The sequence below is a fragment of the Osmerus mordax genome, chromosome 9 (assembly GCF_038355195.1).
Source record: "Osmerus mordax isolate fOsmMor3 chromosome 9, fOsmMor3.pri, whole genome shotgun sequence".
In the NCBI taxonomy this organism is placed as follows: domain Eukaryota; kingdom Metazoa; phylum Chordata; class Actinopteri; order Osmeriformes; family Osmeridae; genus Osmerus; species Osmerus mordax.
The window spans coordinates 17512006-17532809 of NC_090058.1; the positions used below are offsets into that span (position 1 = coordinate 17512006).

The 20804-nt window shown below is 44.1% G+C and overlaps 1 pseudogene; it reads left to right on the forward strand.

The window, feature by feature from the left end:
* Positions 1–213: 213 nt before the first annotated feature.
* On the forward strand, positions 214–13091 carry LOC136948627 (uncharacterized; annotated as a pseudogene).
* The last annotated feature ends 7713 nt before the right edge of the window (positions 13092–20804 follow it).

A 20804-nucleotide genomic window follows, 5' to 3' on the forward strand; every position in this document is an offset into this window, starting at 1 on the left:
GGTTCTGTTCAAGATCACGTCACAAAACGTTTCGAAACACTTTGTTGCGTGACCGGAAGTGTTTTTAAAACTCGTCTCGAAACGTTGTTCTGATGCAGTGAGTGTTGAATGTGTCGGGACTGTATCGACACCGTAGTACCGAGCAGTCCATCACTACTGTAATGTAATATTACAGATATATCTTGTAAATCTGGTACTGGAACGTGTCATAACATGGGTTTATAATGTGAATGTTCGCATCCCATGCTTCTCTTCATGCCCTTGCGCTGACAGAGACATGGATTCGCCCAGAGAACACAGAAACTCCAGCTGCTCTCTCCGTCAACCACTCGTTCTCTCACTCACCCCGCTCAACCGGGCGAGGTGGCGGGACAGGTTTGCTTCTTTCCCCACATATTAATACACATCCACCCCACTCTCTGTTACTGCCAAATCATTTGAACCCCATTATGTGATGCTAACTGATCCTATCAAAGCATTCTTAGTTGTCCTCTATCGCCCACCAGGACCGCTAGCCGACTTTGTGGAAGAACTGGACATGCTCCTCAGCGTCCTCCCGAATGATGGAACCCCACTGATAATCCTTGGGGACTTCAACATCCACCTCGAAAGAACGCAGGCCGTCAACTTCAGGTCTCTCCTGACTTCCTTCGACCTGACCCTGCTGAACACACCTGCAACCCACAAGGGAAGCAAACAGCTCGACCTCATCCTGACACGTACCTGTATCACTAACTTAACCTCTGTAACCCCACTACACATTTCTGATCACTCCTTTATCCAATTCTCTGTCTCTCTCCCTCCAACTCCTCCTACCTCGCCTCCTCTCGTAACTTTCCGCCGCAACCTCCACTCCCTATCCCCCTCCCATTTCTCCTCCATTGTATCATCCTCCCTTCCTCCCATTGACGAGTTTCATGTCACACCCCACAGACACTGCCACCAACACCCTGTTATCCACATTAACTGCATCACTCGACACTCTCTGTCCCCTGTCAACCAGGTCTGCGCGATATTCTCCCTCCTGCCCGTGGCTCACGGATGTTATTCGTGAAGAACGGTCCGTCCTTCGGGCAGCTGAGAGGATGGCGCAAGTCCAAAGACGGTCTGGACCTTGTATCACTCCCTCCTTAAATCCTTCTCTGCTCGCATAACCATTTACTGCCTAAGCCAACATTCCAAACATTCCATATGCTGTTGAAATATGATATTCATATTAATATGCAAATCTTATGAATTTTCATATTAAATCATACACCTTAACTGTTGACACCATATTGAAGAACAGAACTAGGGGATTTTTATGATGTGAATAAATATATGATTACTTAAGGCAAATCATATTTTATCAAGGTGATTTCAGGCAGCCATTTTTTACAAAAACTTCTCCATCCACCATACCTCATCAGACAACTTCATTTTTAACCACTTTAATTACAAGATGGAGGAAAACTTTGAGCAGGTGGAATATCCACAAATCTGTGGGCAATGTAGAACAGAAGACAGATTAGAAATATCATATTTTGATTAAAAGTTATGACCATTCTAGTGACTACATGGAAACACGTGGAAACATGGGGAAACCGAAATTTCTCTGCCCCAAAAATAGCTAGCGCTATGGCTGGATACTCCTCTCGATAACTAAAAAGCGTTGGAGTTTCTTCCACAATCGACCGAATTGGCCAAACAAGGCATGTACATTTAGCTTACAGTGTATATAATCTAGCTAGTTAATGTTGTTTTTCTAAGTTTTTTAGAAATCTGCTCAAATCGAGGCTAAACAGTGCTACTAACGTCATTACTGCCTGTCAGGCAGGCGCTCGCGTCACTCCCACAAACAAATTCTTCGTAAGTAAAAAGTTTAGACTTTTAATTGACAATATTGACAACACATATTAATAAACTTGTCTTTACTCAGAATATCGTCTCAGATTTCAATTCGAAGCTGTAAATCTAACACTGTAGGCAATCTCCCATGGTCTCCGCTCTGGCTCCGCCTCGAAAAACAATGGCTGCCGTTGCAGACGATACATTTATTTTCCCCTCCCAGTAACCCCTTAACCAATGATATGTACTTTGAGCTTAACTTGTCATGAGTATCTGGCAGTTTTCAGAAATAAAATCGGTGATTGGACGGCAAAGATATTAAGGCGGGTCTTATGGGTCTTTTTCGACCCATATTTGAATGGTCCGGCTAGATAGGGATAACTGGTGCTAAAACCAACTACTTCCTGAACAAAATGAACTCTGCCTCAAACCTTCACAAACTTTTCTCCACCCTTCTTAACCCACCTCCCCTACCCTCCCTTTCCACCCTGACGGCAGGCGACTTCTCCTCCTTCTTTGAGAAAAAAGTTGCCGACATTAGCAGTCGGTTCCCTGAACCCACCTTTCCTACCCTCTCACCCTCTATGACTGACCCAACTAAATGTCTAAACTCTTTCTCTCCCCTTTCCGAGGAAGAGATCTCTGACCTCTCTCATTGCCCCACCTCCTGTCCCCTTGATCCAGTCCCCTTCCCTCTCTTTCTCTCCCTCCATCATAACTTATATTCTCCATGTCCTTAACTCTTCTCTTTGGGCACTTTCCCCTCTTCCTTCAAACAGGCCAGAGTTAGCCCTCTACTCAAAAAACACTCCCTTAACCCAGCCATCCTCCAAAACTACAAACCAGTATCACTGCTACCCTTCTTTTCAAAAACTATTGAACACACTGTATCTAACCAACTGTCAAACTTTCTTTCTCAGAACAACCTGCTTGACCCCAACCAATCGGGCTTCAAGACTGGCCACTCCACAGAAACTGCCCTCCTGTCAGTCACCATGGCCCTCCAGTCTGCAAGAGCGGCTTCGAGGTCATCCGTCATCATTCTGTTGGACCTTTCTGCAGCATTTGATACAGTTAACTATCAGATCCTGCTCGCCAGACTTTCTGAGATGGGCATCACTGGCACTGCACTTCAGTGGATTTCATCTTACCTGTCGGGAAGATCCTACCAGGTCTACTGGGGAGGCAAAGTGTCAGGCTCTCCACTGGTGTCCCACAGGGCTCCGTCCTTGGACCCCTCCTCTTCTCCCGGTACACCACCTCACTTGGACCAATCATCACCTCCCATGGCTTCTTCTACCACTGCTATGCTGACGACACCCAGCTGTACCTGTCGTTCCCCCCCGACTGATCTGGGGATCTCAGCAAGGATCGAGGCCTGCCTTGCAGACAGTGGCGGCTGATCAATAGAGGGCACCCTGGTGAAAATTAACAATAACAAGAAACACATATTTAGCCAGTCAGCGTCCTCAAAAATGATGCCTAAAGGGCGCTGAAATAATCGCCCAAAGCAAAGAGTTAGACTATAGAAGTGATTTGGCAACTGTAGGGCCTACTTTACATTGTTGAAAATGAATGACTCCGGACCGGACTTCAGCCGTTCTGAAATTCTGTCAGATATCCTCTCCAAAATCCTTTTGAGAGGAGAACTTTAGTGGATACAAAATAAAAATAAAGAGTTTGGCCCAGATCAACCTGACATCAAAATTACACAACAGGCGAGCAAAAAGGGTAGAGCTAAATCATAAACAAGAGGTTTCTCCCACGATTGGGAAGCTACAACAGAAAGGCCTGGCTAGCTGGATGCAGTCATGTCAATGCCTTATTTTGCTTCCCTTGCTTGCTTTTTATAACATTCGGAACAGATACAGCATGGACTGTTACAGGAATGCTACAGTGCACAAAGGCACACATAGATAATACAATCAAGCTAGCCATGCTAGGCAGAGACAATATCGCTATGCAACTGGACGAAGGTCACCGGATTGGGGTACAGTAATAGTTGTGTTTCCTAATAATACCAGGGAGAGTGGCTCAGTGCCCAGATGTCCGTGGTTTTCAATATTTCTGAACTGAGTGTAATGATATTTATAGTCCACAAATGTGGACATTTGCCTATAGCTGTGTGCATTAATTAAATAATTACCATTTCACAGAGAACTTGTATCATGTAGTTTGTGTTCAATTGTATTAGGATGGTTACTGAATTGACTGAATATTTCACAGCCCCACCTAGAATAATTTTCACCAGCCGCCACTGCTCGCAGACATCTCCGCCTGGATGACCAAGAACAACCTCCAGCTGAACCTCGCCAAAACTGAACTTCTCATCATCCCGGCCAAACCCTCCATCTCCCACGATCTCTCAATCACCCTGGGATCTGTGACAGTGACCCCTTCATCCTCTGCCAGGAACCTTGGGGTTACCATGGATGATGAGCTCTCCCTCATAGCCCACATTGCTGCAGTCTCCCAGTCGTGTAGATTCACCCTCTACAACATCCGGAAGATCAGGAGATACCTGTCTGAGCATTCCACCCAGCTGCTAGTCCAAGCACTTGTCCTGTCCAAGTTGGACAACTGCAAATCCCTGCTCGCGGTCTCCCAGCATGCGCAACCCACCCTCTCCAGAGGATTAAGAACGCAGCGGCCTGCCTGGTCTTCAATCTACCCAGAGGCTCCCATGTTACCCCGCTCCTCATCTCCCTCCACTGGCTTCCCATCACGGCCCGTATAAGATTCAAGACTCTGGTACTGACCTTCCGAGCGATGAACGGGACTGCACCTGACTACATCAAGTCTCTACTCCAGCTTTAACCCTTGTGTTCTCTTCGGGTCATTCTGACCCATCAGTCATTGTGACCCACCGTCGTATTGCGACAACTTTACCGCATACAAAAACAAAGTGAAGCATTTTCTTTTAACTGTCGGGCTGTCTCAGACCCCCCACATTGCGAAAGTTAAAAGAAAATGCTATTTATTTGTTTTTGTATTGGGTAAAATTGGGTAAACACAACGATGGTTCGTTGTGAATCTTTGGGTCATGTGACCCAAAGGCAGCACAAGGGTTAAACCCCCACCCGCCACCTACGGTCTTCTTCTGACAACCGTCTGGTGGTCCCACCGCTCAAGAAAAGGCTCAAGAAGCACTTGTTCCGGGAGTACAACAGTACTTAGGAATGGTTTGCTGGACCTGATGTTAGTTTCCTCCAGGATCACAAATGTCTCTTATTGAGAGACATGTTGCTCTTGTTGGTTAGTTGTAACTGATTAAAAATTATTTTACTCGCTGTGAAATATATTATTGTTGCTTGCTTTTCTACAGGTACACTCTTGCACTTTGAGGTTCATGTTGTTTAATTGTAACTACATGCTCTTGTGGTTCTGGCCTTTGGCACTTATGTGGTTTTTCACAATGTATGCTTCAAGTTTTGGTTACACGTAATGTTGGGGCTATCTCGTTGTTATGATCAGTGACCTATGCACTTTTGTAAAGCTCTCTCTTGGAAGTTGCTTTGGATAAAAACGTCTGCTAAATGAATACATGTAAATGTGAACGTACACAACGTACATATGTTTGTACAATTACAAATCATTTTTTCCCCCGCAAATCTGGTTTATTCAGGATAATAGTACACATTTAAAATTTGAAATGCTGTTTTTTTACAGAGTAGTTCAATTAATAAAAGTCATATTTATCGGCAAAGAACAGCCTGTAATGTAATATTACAGATATAACATGTAAATTTGGTACAGGAAAATTACAATTATTTTGAGGTTAAGGCATCTCACAGTATGGACATTGCAATTTATTGCCCTGTCCACATCATCTGTCTTCATGCCTGCATGGCTGTATGCCTGCAGGGCTGCATGGTTGTCAGTAGAAACTAGGTCTCATGATTGTCCACATTTTTTATAACTGTGACCTTAATTTCCAACGTCTGGAAGCTGTTCTTGTCTGTGATGGCTGTTTGATATATTGCTGTACAAGTCATAAGTATCATTTTTATATGTCTGGAATATGCTCAGAGGACATATCAATGTAGTCACTATTTTGTACTTTGACACTACGTACACACAACTAAAATAGTGATGAAATTATCTGATGACACCAAGGAAACCATTTGCTTGCATTTGAAAAACTGACTTTTGGGTGTTAATCTATTTGACGACAACATGTAAGAATGCCAAAGTCCTTGCCAAACTCCAATAAGGTCTATAAAAGCTTTTTAGAATCATTGTTACTTTGAGCAACACACCTAGAGCCTGGTAGCAGGCAGGTCCTCCTTGTTATCAGACAAACAATTACTTGACAAAATTGTATTTGCTGTTTAAGCCATATCAATTTAGAATAGTGTGCTGTGGTAAAGTTTCCAGAACATGTAATAATGACCGTTCCACAGGTGCATGTTCATAATTGTTTATGGTTCAGTGAACAAGCATGGGAACATTTTTAAACCCTTTACAATAAAGATCTGTGAAGTTACAGTTAGGTCCATAAGTATGTGGACATTGACACAATTTTCATCATTTTGGCTCTGTATACCACCACAATGGATTTGAAATGAAACAATCAAGATGTGCTTTAAGTGCAGACTTTCAGCTTTAATTTCAGGGTATTTACATCCAAATCAGGTGAACGGTGTAGGAATTACAACACATTTTATATGTGACCCCCCCCCCCCCCCTTTTTAACCCTCGTGCTGCCTTCGGGTCACATGACCCAAAGGTTCATAACGAACCATCGTTGTGTTTACCCAATTTTACCCAATACAAAAACAAATAAAAATTATTTTCTTTTAACCTTCGCAATGTGGGGGGTCTGAGACAGCCCAACGTTTAAAAGAAAATGCTTCACTTTGTTTTTGTATGCGGTAAAGTTGTCGCAATACGACGGTGGGTCACAATGACTGATGGGTCAGAATGACCCGAAGATTAGGGATGGGACGTCTGGCACTGATGCATCGATGCTTGTGTCGCAAAACCAATACGCACAGTTTCGAAAAAGTGGTTTGGAGCTTGTGTCAAATTACGATGTCACGTGATTGATGACGTTCAATGCTTCAGACGTCACGAACTGGTTCAAAGTTGTGGCGCACTTCTAAACAACAACAAACAAGTAACAAATCCTGTTCCTGAATAAGAACTTATAAATGTTATCAAATAAGACTGTTGCACAAACACATTCCCCCGAACCCCGTTATGGTACACTGCCTTTTCATATTGCACAAGCACATCCCCACTGTCCCAAGTATTCCCCTGATTCACAAAACATATCACAAAATGTAAGGAAAGAGACAGCTATATAAGCAGAGTGGTCGTGTAGGCTACTACTCTGTATCAGCGGTCATTTAATACTTCCATACACTTAAGCATTCTACCGCCCTTATACTGTTTGCTGAACATTACAAAGTGTGGTGTAGACATTTATTCATTTAGCAGACGCTTTTATCCAAAGCGTCTGCTAAATGCTAAATGAATAAATGTAGACTAGTTGAACATCACAGTAAAACATATTTATTGTATGAAAATTACACAGTTCTCAAATACACATGTATGGTTTTAATGAATGAACACGAATATTAGACCATCACGTAGCCTTACAAAAATGAACGACATTGAATAATTAACAGGCGAAGTACCGTCAGAAACTACTGGTACATCTCATTCAGTTAGTTTAAACGGCTGCTATAATTTTATCTGACCACTAGATGTCACTGTGCTCTCCAATTTCAATGCGCCAATAGTTCGGCTCTTTGGTTCGGCACAATCCGGAAGAAACCACCAAAGCTTCACAAGGCATCGTTTGCCCATCCCTACCGAAGATAACACAAGGGTTAAGGGACCAAAAATAATTGGACAAACTAACAATCATAAATCTAATTGTCACTTTTAATACTTGGTTGCAAATCCTTTGCAGTCAATGACAGCCTGAAGTCTGGAACCCATAGACATCACCAGACGCTGGGTTTCGTCCCTGGTGATGCTCTGCCAGGCCTCTACTGCAACTGTCTTCAGTTCCTGCTTGTTCTTGGGGCATTTTCCCTTCAGTTTTGTCTATAGCAAGTGAAATGCATGCTCAATTGGATTTAGGTCAGGTGATTGACTTGGCCATTGCAGAACATTCCACTTCTTTGCCTTAAAAAACTCTTTGGTTGCTTTCGCAGTATGCTTCGGGTCATTGTCCATCTGCACTGTGAAGCGCCGTCCTATGAGTTCTGAAGCATTTGGCTGAATCTGAGCAGATAATATTGCCCGAAACACTTCAGAATTCATCCTACTGCTTTTGTCAGCAGTCACATCATCGATAAATACAAGGGAACCAGTTCCATTGGCAGCCATACATGCCCACGCCATAACACTACCTCCACCATGCTTCACTGATGAGGTGGTATGCTTTGGATCATGAGCAGTTCCTTCCCTTCTCCATACTCTTCTCTTCCCATCATTCTGGTACAAGTTGATCTTGGTCTCATCTGTCCATAGGATGTTGTTCCAGAACTGTACAGGCTCTTTTAGATGTTTTTTGGCAAACTCTAATCTGGTCTTCCTGTTTTTGAGGTGAACCCTCTGTATTTACTCTGGTGAAGTCTTCTCTTAATTGTTGACTTTGACACAGATACGCCTACCTCCTGGAGTGTTCTTGATCTGGCCAACTGTTGTGAAGGGGTTTTTCTTCATCAGGGAAAGAATTCTTCTGTCATCCACCACAGTTGTTTTCCGTGGTCTTCCGGGTCTTTTGGTGTTGCTGAGCTCACCAGTGCGTTCTTTCTTTTTAAGAATGTACCAAACAGTTGATTTGGCCACACCTAATGTTTTTGCTATCTCTCTGATAGGTTTGTTTTGATTTTTCAGCCTAACGATGGCTTGCTTCACTGATGGTGACAGCTCTTTGGACTTCATATTGAGAGTTGACAGCAACAGATTCCAAACACACATACCATACTTGAAATGAACTCTAGACCTTTTATCTGTTCCTTGTCAATGAAATAACAAACTCCCTTTATGAGGGAATAACATACACCTGGCCATGGAACAGCTGAGCAGCCAATTGTCCAATTACTTTTGGTCCCTTAAAAAGGGGGGGAGGCACATATAAAATGTATTGTAATTCCTACACCATTCACCTGATTTGGATGTAAATACCCTGAAATTAAAGCTGAAAGTCTGCACTTAAAGCACATCTTGATTGTTTCATTTCAAATCCATTGTGGTGGTATACAGAGCCAAAATTATGAAAATTGTGTCAATGTACAAATACTTATGGACCTAACTGTACTTGGATTTTTCTAAAATAATTTTTTAAGATACAGTATCCTGAAAAAGGCAAGTTTCTTTTTTTGCTGAGTTTAGCTAGGAACAGATACAGTTCACCAAGCAACCTAATAGACCTGGAAAGAGAGAAGTGAACTAACACTGAAATGCATACTTTCAACGCATTAACTTATCACACAGACACATACACACACACAGACATTCAAGGAACAAACATGGACATGAACACTATGACAAGAAGGTCTTGTGAGGAGACATTTTATATATGTGTACATTTGTTATGTGATCATGTCATTCAGATACATTTCCATTACATTTCTGTGGACATAACAGAGTTTTGGATGTAGACGCCAAAACCGGGATCCGTAACCATGCCCACCATCTGACCTGATACCTGGAGGTCTCTGTGACCTGTTGCTATAAGCTGCTGTGGTAACTTGGCTAACTTGGCTATGATCCAGAACATATGCCCTAGATCCAAACCCTATACTGACTTAAGATCCAAACCCTGTGTCAAGGGGAGAAACACTGGGATGCTATGCAGAGGTGCTCGGCAGTGAGGGCACTGTGACGCCGGGTAGCGAGTCCTCCTAGAAACTAGGCAGTGATGATGCCTGCAGCAGAAAAGGCATTGGGGATGGGGGCTGCAATACGGGTCCACAGGGTTGGCCAGGAGATGATGGATATGGGGCAGAAGGAGACATCCAGGGAATAGATGGCTGAACACAACCCTTAGTGGTCTGGGTGAGCTGGACTCAACCAGGGGGACTGATGAACTGGGCGGTATGGGGCCAAGGTTGGACTGGGAGGCTACTGGTGAGGAGACTAAGCTAATCAGGAGGAATATGTCAAGCTCCTCACGAAGGTCATCAGACTGGCGGCCTTTACGTAAACCATAGTAGCTGGACTGAGGTCTTCTCCAGATGTTGACACCTCTGATGTTGGGTAGAGGCCACAAGGAGCCACACAGCCTGACTGAAGTCAAACCTTCTTTCAAAGGAGAGACGCTTCTCAGCTGGGTCCAGGCAGCCAGGACTGGTGAGTGGTGAACCAGGAAGCATAGCAAACAATATGGAGAATAGGCCAACTAGATACTCTATTTAGAATGGCTGAGACACTAACTTGTAGCAGAACAACAAACTGTCGAAAAGTGACTGGAGATCCAGAAAGGATATACTGTTGGGTTGATGAGTTGATTGAAGGCAGGTAAGATGATTGGAGAAGCGGAGCAGGTGTGTAGGTAGAACTGGTAACCAGCGGTTGCTGGAGACTGGAGCCACACTCACACATACACACAGGCAGACCAACAGGGAACACTAGGGAGCAGGGAAACACTCACAAACACAAAGGAAGACATTTTTAAGTAAGCATATAAGGTTACAGTTCCAACCTTCCAACCTGCTGTCTTTCTGACCATCACTACTTTAGTTTCAATCTGCAACTTCCTTTTCAGTCTGACTTCATTACAGTCTAGATTAAGGGGATTTATTCAGGGAGTTAATGAATAATGTTGATTAAAATACTCCTGACAGTGACGCACACCCTGTCCCTTTTAGTGTTTCAGTGAAGAAGACACGCTCTGATGCTGACCCTGAACGTAACCTCCTCCACAGTTCCTTGTAAAGAGGATTAGCTGTAGCATCCTGGCAAGAAAGCACATTCTGTTGGCTGGAGCTGATGGGTACTGGCACCTATTGCATGTGTACATCTTGTCATTAGCATTTACCAGGAGGAAGTGACTCGCTCAACTGATCTGTCTGACTCTTGACCTTTTCATGCTCCCTACTCACCTCTCAATCCTTCACCCCCCCCCTACCTGGTCAACTCTTTGTCCCTCCATCCATCTGTTCCTCCAACCCTCCACCACCCATTAACCACTTCACTTCACCTCTCCATCCATCTAATTTACTACTGTCAGGAGAAACATCCTTCAGCAAAATCCATTACATTATCATAAAACTGTCTAAAACATTAACATATTTTTTAACACAAAATAATTACTAAAAACAAAAAATACTAAATATTACTTTAAACCAATTAGTATTTTCAGTAATGACTAAAACTAAATAAAATCTTTTAGTCTAAATGAACACTGCCTGGAAGTAATGGACCCCTTTATGTCATGATGTATTTTGCATCATTCTGCTGGACCTTTCTGCAGCGTTTGATACTGTTAACCATCAAATCCTGCTGGCCAGACTTTCTGAGATGGGCATCACTGGCACTCCACTTCAGTGGATCTCATCCTACCTGTCGGGAAGATCCTACCAGGTCTCCTGGGGAGGCAAAGTATCAGGCCCCCGCCAGCTCTCCACTGGTGTCCCACAGGGTTCCGTCCTTGGTCCCCTCCTCTTCTCCCTCTACACCACATCGCTTGGACCACCTCCCATGGCTTCTCCTACCACTGCTATGCTGACGACACACAGCTGTACCTGTCGTTCCCCCCGACTGATCCGGGGATCTCAGCTAGGATCGAGGCCTGCCTCACAGACATCTCTGCCTGGATGACCGAGCACCACCTCCAGCTGAACCTCGCCAAAACAGAACTCCTCATCATCCCGGCCAAACCCTCAATTTCCCACGATCTCTCAATCACCGGATCGGCAACGGTGACCCCTTTATCCTCTGCCAGGAACCTCGGGGTGACCATGGATGACGAGCTCTCCCTTACAGCCCACATTGCTGCGGTCTCCCGGTCGTGTAGATTCACCCTCTACAACATCCGGAAGATCAGGAGATACCTATCTGAGCATTCCACCCAGCTGCTAGTCCAAGCACTTGTCCTCTCAAAGTTGGACTACTGCAACTCGCTGCTCGCCGGTCTCCCAGCATGCACAACCCGCCCTCTCCAGAGGATTCAGAACGTGGCGGCCCGTCTGGTCTTCAATCTACCCAGACGCTCCCATGTTACCCCACTCCTCATCTCCCTCCACTGGCTTCCCATCACGGCCCGTATCAGATTCAAGACTCTGGTACTGACCTTCCGAGCGGTGAACGGGACTGCACCCGACTACATCAAGTCTATCCTCCAGCCTTACACCCCCCCCGCCACCTACGGTCTTCTTCTGACAACCGTCTGGTGGTCCCACCGCTCAAGAGCGCCCGGTCCCAACACAAGCTCTTCTCCTGTCTGGCCCCCCAATGGTGGAATCAACTCTCCACCACCATCAGGGACACTGACTGTCTCCCCACCTTCAAAAAAAGGCTCAAGACGCACTTTTTCTGGGAGTACAACGGAACTTAGGAATGCTTTGCTGGGAAATATTTTACTGATGATTGTTTTTTCTACAGGTACACTCTTGCACTATCTTGGGGAGTTTCATGTTGTTCAATTGTAACTTGTAACTTGTTTAACTGCATGCTCTTATGGTTCTTCCCTTTGGCACTTATTTGGTTTTCCACAATGTATGGTTCATGTTTTGGCTGCTCGCAATGTTTGGGGCTATCTTGTTGTGATGATGATGATGATCAGTGACCTATGCTGTTTTGTAAAGCTCTCTCTTGGAAGTCGCTTTGGATAAAAGCGTCTGCTAAATGCATATTCAGGACAATGAAGCAAAATTTAGTGAAATGGTGTGAAATAGTATTTAATGTATATGAATTATTTGAGCAATGTAATATGAACACTGTTTTAACACAATGTTGACTACGTGAGGTAGATGGGTGTGTCAGAGATGTTACCCAATAAGCAGCAAGTGTATGTGAGCCCCACCGTGTTAAAAAGGCAGAGTGCCTGCTGCAAGTGAAGACATCGCATAAGTGACATCTTCCCAGGTGACAGGATTTGAGGTCTTGCTTGCAGACATCCTTATAGTGTAGCTGTGGGCAGCCAGTTGGTTTCTTGCCAGATGAAAGTTCCATGAAGAGAATGTCCATAGGGATTCATCCATTGTCCGTCCTCAAACGCCGCTGCCTCAGGAGAGAGTACAAACTGGGAAGCTGTGCTCTGTCCACAACTGATGACTGTGTGATTGTTTCCCTCCAGGTGATGCTAGTTATGCGTCTCAGGCAATGCAGGTGGAGGCTGTGTAGCCTCCACTCTTGTTGTGAGTATGGACTCACTGCCAAACAAGAGTGTGCTGATGACACAGGCTATGTACACCTGTGCCTTCATGTGGGTGGGGAGTTGGCCATTGTTCCACACTCTAGCTATGAGCTTTCCAAAAGTTGAGGCTGCTTATCCAATGTGGCTGCTGAGTTCAGCATTGAGTTGAATTATTGGTGATGATGGACCCAAGGTAAGTGAAAATGCATACATCTTCCTGTGTGTAGTTGTTGATGGTAATGTCAGTGCCCTGTACCATCCTCTTGGTTTTGTCCAGGCTGGAAGTCCTAGCATGCTTGGGTGAACCGGTCCATGAGGATTTGTGCTCAAGGGTACTCCTGGGAGTTTGCCATTCCTACTGTGTGGATGATGAGTGGAATAGTTGACCAATTGTCCTTGTGTGTGTGTACACTCCCTCAGTTTATGGGTGCTAACATACATCCCTGCTTGACACCACAACAGATTTTTGGGAGGGATCTGCGGTGGACCCATCAAACTGGATGGTGTCTTGCATGCAAGGTGCAAAATTAACTTTTTTGTCCACTGGCCAATTGGCTAGTGAATATTCAAATTTGACCAGCCACTTAATAGATTACTATAGTTTTTTTGGCTGGTGAGTATAGAAAATCTACTAGCCTCTTGTATTTTGCCTGACATTGGCTGGTGGATTCAGTTATTTTTGTGCCCTGCTTGCATGTCTGTGTGGATGGACAGTAGGATGCAGTGGAGTGTTGGGGGGAAACCTCAAACTCATCCCTCTGGAAGAGGCCGCTTCTGCTCACAAAATTGAAAAGCTTTGGTGACGTCAATGAAAACAAAGGCATGCAAATGTCAGGTGTCAGGTGGCTGAGCGGTTAGGGAAGCGGGCTAGTAATCAGAAGGTTGCCAGTTCGATTCCCGGCCGTGTCAAATGACGTTGTGTCCTTGGGCAAGGCACTTCACCCTACTTGCCTCGGGGGAATGTCCCTGTACTTACTGTAGGTCGCTCTGGATAAGAGCGTCTGCTAAATGACTAAAATGTAAATGTAAAAATGTAATGTCCCATGGCTCTTCTTCATTGGCTCCCTTGCATCGACCTGGCGCGCGTGTGCGTGCGTGTTTGAGTGTGTGTGTGTGTGTGTGTGTGTGTGCGCTCTTTGACCCCTCTAAGCTTGACCAACTCTTTTATGGCCACTCCAGTAAGATTGTGATCAAGCCCAGGTCCCCTTGTTTAGGTAAGCCTAATGTTATCCAGAGTTCAGATTTGGGGTTAGGCCTCTCTTTGCACACAAGGAATACTGAACACAGAATCATTCTTATACAGGATAACAGTTACATCTTTAACTTTTCTAACAGTTTCTCTGTTCTGTACACTTCTCTTGCAGCTTTCTCAGAGAGTAGATCATGTCGGAAGTAGATCTTCCCTGCCTGTGACTTTGGGTAAAGCTTCTCTGCGGTGACCTGGATTCAGTGTAACTCTAGCAAAGAGTTTACCAGGAATGCTGAGTATAGAGATGGTGTGGTAGTTGTAAGCCACTCTTGTCTACCTTGTTCTTGTACAGAGTGGTGATGTTAGCACCTCACATGTCTTACCTTCAGCTCAGGCAGAGGAGTTTGTGTAGTCTGTGAAGAGCAGGCTTCCCACACAACAGGACTTTCGCTGTAATCCCATCACTGCCCGATGCTTTGTCGCTTGCTCGCTGTCGATTTCTTTAGTTATCCATGTCAGCTCCTCCATTATGGGTAAAAGAACTACATGGCTAAGTGCCATTAGGCGAGGGCAGGGCCAGAGTTGGACCCATTTTCAGCCCGGGAGTGTAATGGCCAAAACCAGCCCATCCCCACCAGGGGCCGAGCCATACATTGAATATTTGGGGTTTAACATAAAACTAGCTAACCATGGTAACATAGGACCTAGTCAAGGTTTTTATGTGAGCTGAAATCAGAACTTCAATTCAATTCAATATATTTATTTGTCATTGTCATAGAAAACAACAAAATTCTGTTTAGAGCATTCAAACACTGCATAGTTTGACATAAAAAGTGCAATACAAAGTGCAATATCCCTCCAATAAACTTCCCATAAATAACCCCTGTGTAAACCTTAGCACAATCAATACACGTAACAGTAATAATAACAATATTCAGTATTAGCAGCATCGTGAAGGGCTTTTAACAACATGGACGACCTAACAGAAACATAACAAGGGCGTATTTGTGCAACAATGCAAAGTCCAGTTCATTGTTATTGTAATTGGTGGGTGTGGTTACTGTCCATGAGAGGGAGGCAGAAAGGGGGGGGGGGAGGGGGTTTGGCACTGTTCAGAAGCCTCACAGCCTGTGGGTACAGACTGTTGGTCAGTCTGGATGTTCTGGCCCGTATGGACCTGTACCTTCTACCTGAGGGCAGCAGGTGGAACAGATTAGCTTCACATTAATGTGAAGTGAAGATTTTTTGCATTAGATTCAGTGCAAAATAGTTTTTTGAGCTTTATGTAATATAAACATTACGTTGGACTCATATTATATTTTACGGAAATTACAACCCAAATTTTACCTGAAAGATTCAGGGCTTTTGAGAAAACATATTTTTCCCACCCTTGCAGGAACCTATGAAGTGACAGATCTTTCTTTTTTACCTGGGTTTTTCAGTTCCTCCTGGCATCTTTTTCCCATCCATTTTATTATTTTCGCATCAGCTTAATCTTGCTAACTCCCTCCACAACAATAAATTATGGTTTAGGGTTGTCTCCATGAAAATAACCTTGGTACACGCACTTGTGTCTGAGAAAGAGAGCATGCGCAACAACTGAAAACGGCACTTTTTAATGCATGGCCTGATCATGCGTGTATTTAGATTAAAACCTAGTGTAGTCTATTAGCTTACTTATCAGTCACACAGTAACTTAACAAACTTAACACATATCGTTTTATTCGGTGTGTGAAAAAAACTAAGAGAAAGCAGGCGATCTGCTGGCCCAATTTATGAGCGGGCAGAGCGGCCCACCGGGAATTCTCCCGATTCTCCCGATGGCCACTCCGGGCCTGGGTGAATGTCCAAGAGCCTATTTGATGCCATCATACATGCCTTTGATGTTGCCGGTGTCAGCAGCTGATTTGATGTCGCTGCAAAGCTTTAGTCAGTAGCTGTTGGACCAGCGTCACAAGGCTTGCTGGAGTTTGTTCCCATGTAGGGTCTTGTTGTTTGGAGTGCATTTGGTATTTGGTGAGGGCAATAAAGAAAAATACAAGATTGTTGCCAATTTCATTGAATTGTCTCCAAACCAATTGTTGAACCTCAGCTTTTTGCCCAAAACTGTCAAGGCCATGCTACAGATGGTATAAGGTAGGCCTGTCCAATACTGCTGGACGAAGCAAGATTGAGGTAAGTGAAGGGATTTCTCTAGGGCACAGAGCAAGGCAGCAGTTTTAACAGAGTCTGCTATTTTGCTGTTGTCAATGTGAAGGACTCTTTTTGTTTTGGCAGTTATTTTTTGTCTGCAGCTTTCAGCACATGAGGAAGTGGTCTGTGCCACACAGTATGACCTGTGAAAACTTTTGATTTGGAGGATGCCTCTGAGATCAGCAAATTGTCATACTATCAGATCCAGCTAGTGCTAGTGACCAGCCAGACATTCTCTGAGAGACTTTGCGTAAGGGTTTAGTGTGACAAAATTAGTTGGTAATGCTTAGGTTGTGGTATGGCAGAACTCAAGCAGATCCTGACCACTGCTTTATTTTACCAATGCCATTGTGTCCTAAGCAAGATGGCCAGGAGTCACAGTCTGCTCTGCCTTGGCATGCATCTACAATCTTTATACATGGCCATTTTCCAGTTCGAAAAACAAGTAACGGACTTGAACGTTGTCTCAGGAGTACAGGCCAAAAATGCCTGCACACAAAACAATGTGCAGTGTCTTGAAGCTTAGATTACTCAAGCCAATTGTCCTCTTTGTACCAGGAGGCGTTGAAGGCCCTCGTCCTACCCTGTCTGTGCTGAGTGCGAGGGAAGGTATTCAGGATCGGTTGAGCAAGGCACTTGTTTGAGAAATGTCTGAAAATATAAAAAGTCTCTAAATGAGTCTATGGAAACTACTACTCATGGTCATTGCTGAAATTGTCTAGGACTGGGTAATTGTTAAGAAATAACATACCGGGGTGTTCAAGCTTTACCCGTTTTCAGCCAAAATGTACTGAGAGGATGCTGCATTCCAGCAGCAAGCATTACAAAAGAGCAATTCACATATTACTACATGGTGGGTTAATAACATTTCATTTTGAGTTGATTCATATTCTAGGTGCAGAAAATGTAGTCAATGGTTGAATTGGGAGGTTCCTGCTGTTGCTGTCATCTGATTCTGCACAGGCTTCGTTAGGGTCAGTGGTCTCATCCATGGGTGGATTATTATTGACAGTCATAAACTAGTCACTTCGTAAACTAGATTTTAAACATTCATTTACATTTTATTACAATATAATACAAAGTGCTTAACAAAGATGTTTAACAAAGACATACTACACTGTAAAAAAAAACCCCGGAACAATCTGGCAGTTGGGACACCAGATTAAACCCATTAAATTACAGTAAACAAAAAAGTTTTTATTAACATTAATTAAACAGCACTACAGGGAGACAGGAAGGATAGCTGATCGTCTTCTCAGTGGTAGACCACGTAAACAATCTTTATTGGTAATCATGGGGTACATGTGTAACAACACCTGCAGAGGATTGGTACATCTGAATATCAAACCTGTGGCACATGTAGGCCTGATGACAAGAACACTGCCCGAGTCACACACAATCCCTCCATCAGTGCTCCGCAAAAGGCTGAGAGAGGCTGGACTGAGGGCTTGTCAGGTCCACTGTAAGGCAGGTCCTTACCAGACATCACTGGCAAAAACGTCATCAGAAACCCACCTTCGCTGGACTAGACAGGACTGGCAAAAAGAGCTCTTCGCTGACGAGTCGTGGTTTTGTCTCACTAGGGGTGATGGTCGAACTCATGATTATTGTCTAAGGAATGAGCGTTACACCAAGGCCTGTACTCTGGATCGGGATCGATTTGGAGGTGAAGGGTGCTTCATGGGCTGGGCTGGGGTGTCACAGCATCATCAACAGTATGTCAACGTTGTGTGTTACAGGAAAGTGTAGCAACCCAGGGGACTTGAAGGCCCAATACACAATAAAATAGGATTCCGACACTTGGGGTTAACATAAATTGGTCTTTACTAAAGGGTTTCAGGGGAAGGGTAATGAGACAAACTTTAAATCAGGGGTCTTCCCATCCGGGGTCTGTTGTCCTTCAAAGAGTGTGGTTCTGGGGGCAGAAGGAAAGGTTAGTTGTTTGGGCAACACTCCTCCAGCGTTGTCTCTCTGGTTCTCTCCGTCCCCTGTGGCCTTGGGCTGGCTCCCTTTAAGCCCTCGCCAGGCAGATAGACTCCCTCTATCACCTCCCCCAATTGAAGCCGATGGACCCGCCTTCGGGCCGGATTGGCTGGTCTGACTCCCCTGGTTTGCTCCCCCCCCCCCCCCCCCCCTTATTCAGGGGGACACATTCCGGCCATGCTCCAGTTGTTCCAGGCCACATCTTCCACTTACCCCTGGTCAACTCATCAACCACAACAGTATATTTACCTTGGCTCTCCACCCGGCTCATCATCAGATTGTTGCTTCAGCTACATTGGCAGTCTCTCGCTCCTGAACGCTCTATTCTGAGATCAGTTTGTGTTTGCTGCACCTGTAATAATAATAATAAGACTTAATTTATATAGCACATTTCATACAAGAATTGCAGCTCAAGGTGCTTAAAATAAAATCAATAAAAACTATAATACAAGTAATAAAAGTAATAAAACCCTTCTGAACACAGGCCCACAGTCTTTGTGATATCTCGAGCCACAGTCTTTGTGGTTTCCCAATATAAATAAAAATCGAACTCAACAAAACACAGACCGCAGTATTTGCGATAATCCGGAACACACAACACACTGTACTCACCCTGTTTCCCTCTCCAAGATCACTATTCGTCGGCCCTACCTGCATATCTGTCACACCTTCCTGCTGACCGGACCCCAGATTGTCACTCTTCCTACCTCCATTCTGGTCGCTCTGCTTCACATCATCACTCACCTGGACTATTGCACTAAAACAGTTTTTCATCACCAAATTCCACTGTCCACCCCCTTGATCCTTACAATGATTTAATTTCTGTTAGTCACATGTCTTTGAAACTTTCAGTTTACGTCTTATTTGTTGAATCTTTTTTATGTTCATTCAAATATTTATGTTAGGTTTGCTGCAGATGAAGATGATCGCTTGAGGACATTGTATTTAGAAAACCCACCCTGAGTAAGATGAGACAACAACAATGTAAACAAACATAATTCTCATAGAGATCCACTAAAGCGTCTGTCATTTGGAGTAACTGTGACATGAACCAAGATCACATGGCGTGTTAGACGCCCATCACCTTTATCCACAAATGAAATTATTTGCTTGCCGTATTCATCTTTCCATTGGCCATGTTGTTTTTTTCTGTTCCTTTGTGTGTATGTAAGTGTGTGTGTGCAGTATGTTTGGGTAGGTGTGTGGTTGTGTATGTACAGTATGAGTGTATGGCTGCAATGTGTGTTTGGGCTTTTTCTCATTTTTCTTTGCATACATGTATGTACCCTTCAAGTTTCTTCCTCTTCATTGTCCCAGAAGGGGATTAGAGGTGATTGTATTGCATGTCACACTGCCCAGCATGGTGTGGCAGGACGGAGTGACAAGACAGGGGCCCTGGACACACACATACTGGCATGGATGCTGGAACAGCAACACATGCAACCCGAGGAGAGATTTAGCTTGCAAGGCCACAGAGACATGGGATTAGCAGGGCCCTGGAGGGCAGCCGAACATCTGAAATCATCTGGGACGTCTGGGCCACAGTACTGACCTGTTACGCTTCTATTGAGTTTGTTGGCCTCATTCTATAGTGTCCTATAGTTCATATTACAAGACGGCAGGCATTGCATACTGTATACAAAACATTTGCCAGAATGTTTAATGTTTAAATAGTTCCATTCTTTGGAAACCTTATTGTGTTCCCTAGACCAGTCCCACAGTGGACATGGCTCTCTAAAACCAAAATAGCAGGAGTGGATAGAACATAGTGGCAACATGCCACTTCATGTGAGTGTGCTTCCATGATAATCTGAGGACACTTGTGTTAAAGTGATACCTATGTTGCTCAGCCACAGCAATCCCTGTACGGGCTGACATTGACTCTGCTCACAGGGAGACAGTCTCTGAATAGACTACTCAGGCTAAACTCTCGGTAAGACTATCACAGCTTAGCAACAAAGCAAAACAAAGGTTATTCTCTAACAAGGAAGAAACTGTGACATTAAGGGCTTTGTCCTTTGTCCTCCTGTAATGTTTATTGAATTATACTGTGAACTCCAGTTGAACTGCAGTGTGCTTACAAAGCTCCATAGTCTAGAGAAGTCAAGAGACTGCAGTTTTTTTTTTTACATTATCTTAAATCCTGTTTGGGAAAGGTGTAGTAATATTTTGATATACAAATGCACTTAATTATGTATACAGTATAGTGTATACATTTAGTCATATATTATATAAATTGCTTTTGTGATCCTGGATTTCTTTGCATTTGTTTGCTTGACTTCTGCTATTTTG